Raw genomic sequence first — 7,750 nt, 5'->3', positions numbered from 1 at the left:
AAAAAAAAGGCAGCTCCTTTTTCACACCAAACTGTTTCTCGAAGGGTAAATGAAATGATCAAGTTGTGAATAGGCTGAAAATAAGCCAGTCTTTTTCACTTCAGCTTGACAAATCGACTGACGTCAGTGGACAGGCTCAGCCTGTCTCATTTTTAAGATATACTGATGGAAATGATATAAATGAACATGGTACTTTTTTGCAAAGAAATTAGGACACCCAACTGGGGCAGCCATTTTCATTGTCAGTATTTTTGCAAAATATCAGAACACACAACAAAGGAAACCTTTTTCAATGTCATTAATGAGTTCTTCTCTGAACAAGGGATAAATTAGAAATCTTGAATTATCTTGTGTACAGACGCTGCTGCATTCATGACGGGGAAAGTGAATGGACTCGTTGCATGGGTTGAAGAGAAAAATCCTGATGTGGAGCGGACTCATTGCATCATTCACAGAGAATCATTAGCACCCAAAAAATGAGTTGAGAGTTGCATGGGATATTGAATGATGGCGTCGAAGTAATCGACTTTATAAAGTCAAGGCCAATTAATGCTCGCCTGTTTCATAGAGTGTCCGAAAGCATAGTGTATGAGCTCACAGATGTATTACTGCACACAGAGGTGCGTTGGGTACTCGTCAGGTTGCTCGAGTTGCGAGATTAGGTAGACTCCTTTTTACCAGAACATGGACCCCCTTTTGCCACATTTTTATAAAACACTACTTTGCTTGCACAACTGGCATATCTTCCAGACATATTTAGCAAAATGAATGAGTTAAACTTGTCTCTGTAGGATAATGATACAATCATTCTAAACTTATGTGATAAAGTTGATGGTTTTCAAAAGAAAATAGAATTGTGGAAGGAGTTATGCTCAGGGGAGAATTTACGTGTTTTTTCTCTGTCAGATGCCTAATTTTCCAGTAACAATGATGAGAGAAAGATTGAAACCAGTTATTGTGGAATATTTGACCAGTCTTACCTGTGCTCTTAAATCTTACTTTCCTGACATATATGAGAGCTCTGTACAGTTGGACTGGGTTAGAAATCCATTCGTCCTATTTGAAAATGATATGAAGAAGCTTCCTATTTGCCTTCAGAAGGCATCGTTAGAAGTGTATTCAGGTCGTGGTCTCAAACTGATATTTGAAACTTCAACCCTCACATGGTTTTGGAGCTGAGTAAGGAAGGAGCACCATGACCTAAGAAAGAAGGCTTTGGAAAACCTTCTGCCTTTTGCGTCTACCAACCTTTGTGAGGTATCTTTCTCTGCGATGAGCGTTATCAAGTCAAAATAGTAAGACAAACTAAATGCAAATCGGGAATAAAGTCTGATCACTGCAGTAGCCTCTCTACTGTCCAGAATGGCAATCATCGATGAACATCAACCCTTCATATCACATCGAGATGTAAGTAATTTTCAAATATTTTTATGTTATTTCATTAGCCTCTTTCCTTAAGTATACTAAATGATAATCTATTGTCCAGCACTCAAATTATGCGAGCTTTTTGGTATAATTTGCATTGTCCTTCCAAATATTGAGTTTAATCTCAATGATGAGAGAAGGTGACAAGGGATAAAATAGACAGAACGTTTGGACAACATTGTCTTTAATTGGTAAATGATCAGATTTCTTACGCATGAAAACATCAATTTGATGATTGGATGAATGTTATTCGTTTTACCAACACAAAACATCACAATCTTGAGAAGATGGCCCTAAAAACCGCATATCATCATCGGATCTAAGCTAAATCTTTTTATGATTTTTGATTGAATTTACAATTCCAGTCTCAAAGCTTATCATGAAGTTACTGTGGGTGAGACTAAGGAGCTTTTTCATGGCTAGATCAAATTTCTAAACATGAAAATTACCTTCACATCTTGGATAGGGAACTGCTGTGTCGGCGCATCACATATGACAGCTAGAGAATAAGTGTGAACGAATGTGGCCTTTCATCGTCTATTTTTGTCACTACCTCGCTGACAAGGAGATTGGCGATCGGTTGTGTGTGTGTGTGTGTGTGTGTGTGTGTGTGTGTGACGGGGGGGGGGAAATGTACAGGCTACCTTTCTTCTTTTCCTTCATGCCTTTTTACTTTTTCCTGGGTGGGATGGAGTCGGGAATGGATGAAGACGAGGATGTATGAATATGTACATATGTTTACAGGATGTCTCAAAAAAAAATTCATACACATTTTGAATCTTTATTAGTACAATGCCATTTTAACCACATTCAAAATCTATAATCATAATTTATAAGGACACATGTGTAGTTATTTTGAGCTATTGCTTGCATTCAGAAAATGTACACACACTTTGAATTCTCATTAATATAGTGTCATTTAAGATACATTCATGATTTACAATTCAAATTATGAAAGACAGATATGTAATTACCTTGAGAGTTATCGTACAAAATATTTTATAGATACTTTGAATTTTTGTCAATACAATGTCAATTAAATTATATCCAATGTTTACAATGCAAATTAAAGACGACAGATGTGTAATCATTTTGAGATATCGCATATGTTAAAAGAAATATATACACACTTTTACAACACAGTCTTCTTTTTTAGGTGCAACCGATCATAAGTGATGGCTGAAACTAGACAGAGCTTCAAGAAAAGAAAATTCATCTTAGAATGCTACTGGAAGTACGAAACATAGCTGAAGTGCAAAGACATTTTGGAATGGAGCTTAAAAAAGATCCATCAACGCAGCTTAACCTTTCAGACATTAGAGATAAGTCTGAAGCTGAAGGAACAACACGAAACGTCCAAAAGCATTCTTCCAGAGGACCTCGGACGTCCACAAGCCTAACAAAAGAAGAAAACTTAATGATAACTTACAATCGATCTCCAAGAAAATATGTTTGGAAAGTAGTTCATGAGATAGGCATTTCAAAGAAATAGCTTCCATCGCTTTCTGAAGCACAGCCATTGAAAGTTGCATGCCAACATTGTGCTAAGCCCTCAATAAAGATGAACCAGAGCGAAGAGTTGAATTTTTTGATTGGTACTTGGCGAAATGTGGTGTGGACGTAGAGTTTTCAAACAAGAATGATTGGAGCGATGAACCTACCTCGATAACGCGGGAAATGGTGAATATTTATGAAAAAAGAAAGAAGGAAAGAAAGAAAAAAGTATATATATATATATATATATATATATATATATATATATATATATATATATATATATATATATATATATATATATATATATATTGGAAAGGATCACAATTTTCCGCGTGATCTAGATATTCCTATGAGTCCACGAGGAAAATGAAACACGAAAAGTTCCCCAGTGCACTTTCGTGTAATAATCACATCATCAGGGGAGACACAAGAGAGAAATACAACAGTCAGTTGATATTCATCGAAGAGACGAAGCTAGGACGCCATTTGGTAAACATGTGATTGTCCTGCGCACAACTCTATCCCTAGCCCACGCCTCGCAACCATACAACATTGTTGGAACCGCCATTCATTCAAACATACCCATTTTCGCTTTCCAAGATAATGCTCTCGGCTCCCACACATTTTTCAATGCTCCCAGAATTCTCGCCCTCTCCCCCACCCTATGATTCACTTCCGTTTCCATGGTTCCATATACTGCCAAATCCGCTACCAGATATCTAAAAGACTTCACTTCCTCCAGTTTTTCTCCATTCAAACTTACCTCCCAGTTGACATGTTCCTCAACCCTACTGTGCCTAATAACCTTGCTGTTATTCACATTTACTCTCAGCTTTCTTCTTTCACACACTTTACCAAACTCAGTCACCAGATTCTGCAGTTTCCCACCCGAATCAGCCACCAGCGCTGTATCATCAGCGAACAACAACTGACTCACTTCCCAAGCTCTCTCATCCACAACAGACTACATACTTGCCTCTCTTTCCAAAACTCTTGCATTCACCACCCTAACAACACCATCCATTAACAAATTAAACAACCATGGAAACATCACGCACCCCTGCCGCAAATCAACATTCACTGAGAATTAATCACTTTCTTCTCTTCCTACACGTACACATGCCTTACATCCTCGATAAAAACTTTTCATTGCTTCTAACAACTAACCTCCCACACCATATATTCTTAATATCTTCGACAGAGCATCTCTATCAGCTCTATCATCTACCTTCTCCAGATCCATAAATGCTACATACAAATCCTTTTGTTTTTCTAAGTATTTCTCACATATATTTTTTAAAGCAAACACCTGATCCACACATCCTCTACCACTTCTGAAACCACAATGATCTTTCCCAATCTGATGCTCTGTACATGCCTTCACCTTACAATGAAAACCCTCCCATATGATTTCCCAGGAATGCTCAACAAACTTATATCTCTTTAATTTGAGCACTCACTCTTATCCCCTTTCACTGTGTACAATGACACAATGCATGCATTCCGCCAGTCCTGTGGCACCTCACCATGAGTCATACATAAATGAAATAACCTTACCAACCAGTCACTAACACAGTAACCCCCTTTTTTAATAAATCCCGCTGCAATACCATCCAAAACAGCTGCCTTGCCGGCTTTCATCTTCCGCAAAGCTTTTACTACCTCTTCTCTATTTACCAAATCATTCTCCCTAACCCTCTCACTTTGCACACCACCACGACCAAAACATCCTATATTTACCACTCTATCATCAAACACATTCAACAAACCCTCAAAATACTCACTCCATCTTCTCACATCACCACTACTTGTTCTCACCTCTCCACTAACCACCTTCACTGATTTTCCCATTTGTTCACTTGTCTTACACACTTTATTTACCTCCTTCCAAAAGACCTTTTTATTCTCCCTAAAATCTAATGATACCCTCTCACCCCAACTCTCGTTTGCCCTCTTTTTCGCCTCTTGCACCTTTCTCTTGACCTCCTGCCCCTTTCTTTTATACTTCTCCCACCCATTTGCATTATTTCCCCGCAAATGTCTTCCAAATGCCTCTCTCTTCTCTTTCATTAGTAATCTTACTTCTTCATCCCACCACTCACAACCCTTTCTAATCTGCCCACCTCCCACGCTTCTCATGCCACAAACATATTTTGCCAAAGCCATCACTGCTTCCCGAAGTACATCCCACTCCTCCTCTACTCCCCTAGTATCCTTTGTTCTCACATTTTTCCATTCTCTACTCAGTCTTTCCTGGTACTTCCTCACACAAGTCTCCTTCCCAGGCTCACTTACTCTGACCACTCTCTTCACCCCGACATTCTCTCTTCTTTCCTGAAAACCTCTACAAATCTACACCCTCGCCTTCACAAGATAATGTTCAGACATCCCTACAGTTGCACCTCTCAGCACATTGTAATCCAAAAGTCTCTCTTTCGCTCGCATATCAATCAACACGTAATCCAATGGCCCTTTCTGGCCATCTCTCCTACTTACAAACGTATGCTTATTTATATCTCTCTTTTTTAACCAGGCATTCCCAATCACCAGTCCTTTTTCAGCACATAGATCTACAATCGCTTCACCAGTATCATTAAATTTTAGGGAAAATGAAAACATGTTTTGGAAGAAGGCAAATAAAGTGCGTAAGACAATAGAAGAAATGGGAACATCGGTGAAGTGGGCTAATGAGGAGGTGATAACAAGTAGTAGTGATATGAGGAGATAAAGTGACTATTTTGAAGTTTTGTGAATGTGTTAGATGATAGAGTGGCAGATATAGGGTATTTTGGTCGAGGTGGTGTGCAAAGTGAGACGGTTAGGGAGTATGATTTAGTAAACAGAGAAGAGGTAGTAAAAGCTTTGCGGAAGATGAAAGCTGGCAAGACAGCGGGTTTGTATGGTGTTGTAGTGGAATTCATTAAAAAAGAGTGGGTGACTGTGTTGTTGACTGATTGGTAAGGATATTTGATGTATGTCTGACTCATGGGGAGGTGCCTGAGGACTGGCGGAATGCTTGCAGAGTTCCATTGTACAAGGAGAAAGGGGATAAAGGTAGGTGCTCAAATTACAGAGAAATATGTTTGTTGAGTATTCCTGGGAAATTATATGGGAGGTTATTGATTGAGAGGTTGAAGGCATGTACAGAGCATCAGATTGGGGAAGAGCAATGCGTTTTCAGAAGTGGTAGAGAATGTCTGCTTTAGGAGTTTGCTTTGAAGAATGTATGTGAGAAATACTTATAAAAGGAAATGAGTTTGTATACAGCATTTATGGTTCTAGAGAAGGCATGTGATGGAATTGATAGAGATACTCTGTGGAAGGTATTAAGGATATATGGTATGAGAGAAAGGTTGTTAAAAGCAGTGAAAGGTTTTTATCAAGGATATAAGGGATATGTACGAGTAGGAAGAGAGGAAAGTGATTAGCTCTCAGTGGATGTTGGTTTGCGCTAGGGGTGCTTAATGTTTCATTGGTTGTTTGATTTGTCTACGGATGTGGTTGTTAGGGAGGTGAATGCAAGAGTTTTGAAGAGAGGGACAAGTATGCAGTGTGTTGTGGATGAGAGAGCTTGTGAAGTGAGTCAGTTATTTTTCGTTGATGATAGGGAACTGGTGACTGATTCGTTTGAAAAACTAGGTAAGGTCGTGACTGAGTTTGGTAAAGTGTGGAAAAGAAGAAAGCTGAAAGTAAATGTGAATAAGAGCAAGGTTATTAGGAAGAGCATGGTTAAGGGAAAAAACTACTGGGATGGAAGTTTGAATGGAGAAAAACTGGAGGAAGTGAAGTGTTTTAGATATCTGGTAGTGGATTTGTAGTGGATATATCGAGTTAGTAATGTAAGGGTAAGAGAGATGTGTGGAAATAAGAAGAGCGTGGTTGAGTGAGCAGAGGAGGGTGTTTTGAAATGGTTTAGGCACATGGAGAGAATGAGTGAGGAAAGATTGACCGATAGGATATATGTGTCGGAGGTGGAGGGAACGAGAAGTGGGAGACCAAATTGGAGGTGGAAAGATGGAGTGAAAAAGATTTTGAGTGATCGGAGACAGAACATGCAGGAGGGTGAAAGGCGGGCAAGGAATAGAGTGAATTGGATCGAGGTGGTATACCAGGGTCGACGTGCTGTCATTGGATTGAATCAGGGCATGTGAAGCGTCTGGGGTAAACCATGGAAAGTTCTGTGTGGCCTGGATGTGGAAAGGGAGCTGTGCTTTCGGGCATTATTGCATGACAGCTAGATACTGAGTGTGAACGAATGGGGCCTTTGTTGTCTTTTCCTAGTGCTACCTCGCACACATGAGGGGGGAGGGGGATGGTATTCCATGTGTGGCGAGGTGGCGATGGGAATGAATAGGGGCAGACAGTGTGAATTGTGTGCATGGGTATATATGTATGTGTCTGTGTGTGTATATGTATGTGTACATTGAGATGTATAGGTATATATATTTGCGTGTGTGGGCGTGTGTGTGTGTACATTGTGTATGGGGGTGGGTAGTGCCATTTCTTTCGTCTGTTTCCTTGCGCTACCTCGCAAATGCGGGAGACAGCGACAAAGCAAAAAAAAAAGAAGAAAAAAAAAATGTATATATATATATATATATATATATATATATATATATATATATATATATATATATATATATATATATATATATATATATATATGTATCCATTCTGTACTCAGTCTCTCCTGGTACTTCCTCACACAAGTCTCCTTCCCAAGCTCACTTACTCTCACCACCCTCTTCACCCAACATTCACTCTTCTTTTCTGAAAACCCATACAAATCTTCACCTTAGCCTCCACAAGATAATGATCAGACATCCCT

This window comes from Panulirus ornatus, chromosome 30, assembly GCF_036320965.1.
Source record: "Panulirus ornatus isolate Po-2019 chromosome 30, ASM3632096v1, whole genome shotgun sequence".
NCBI lineage: Eukaryota > Metazoa > Arthropoda > Malacostraca > Decapoda > Palinuridae > Panulirus > Panulirus ornatus.
Note: the sequence above shows the minus strand (reverse complement) of the source record.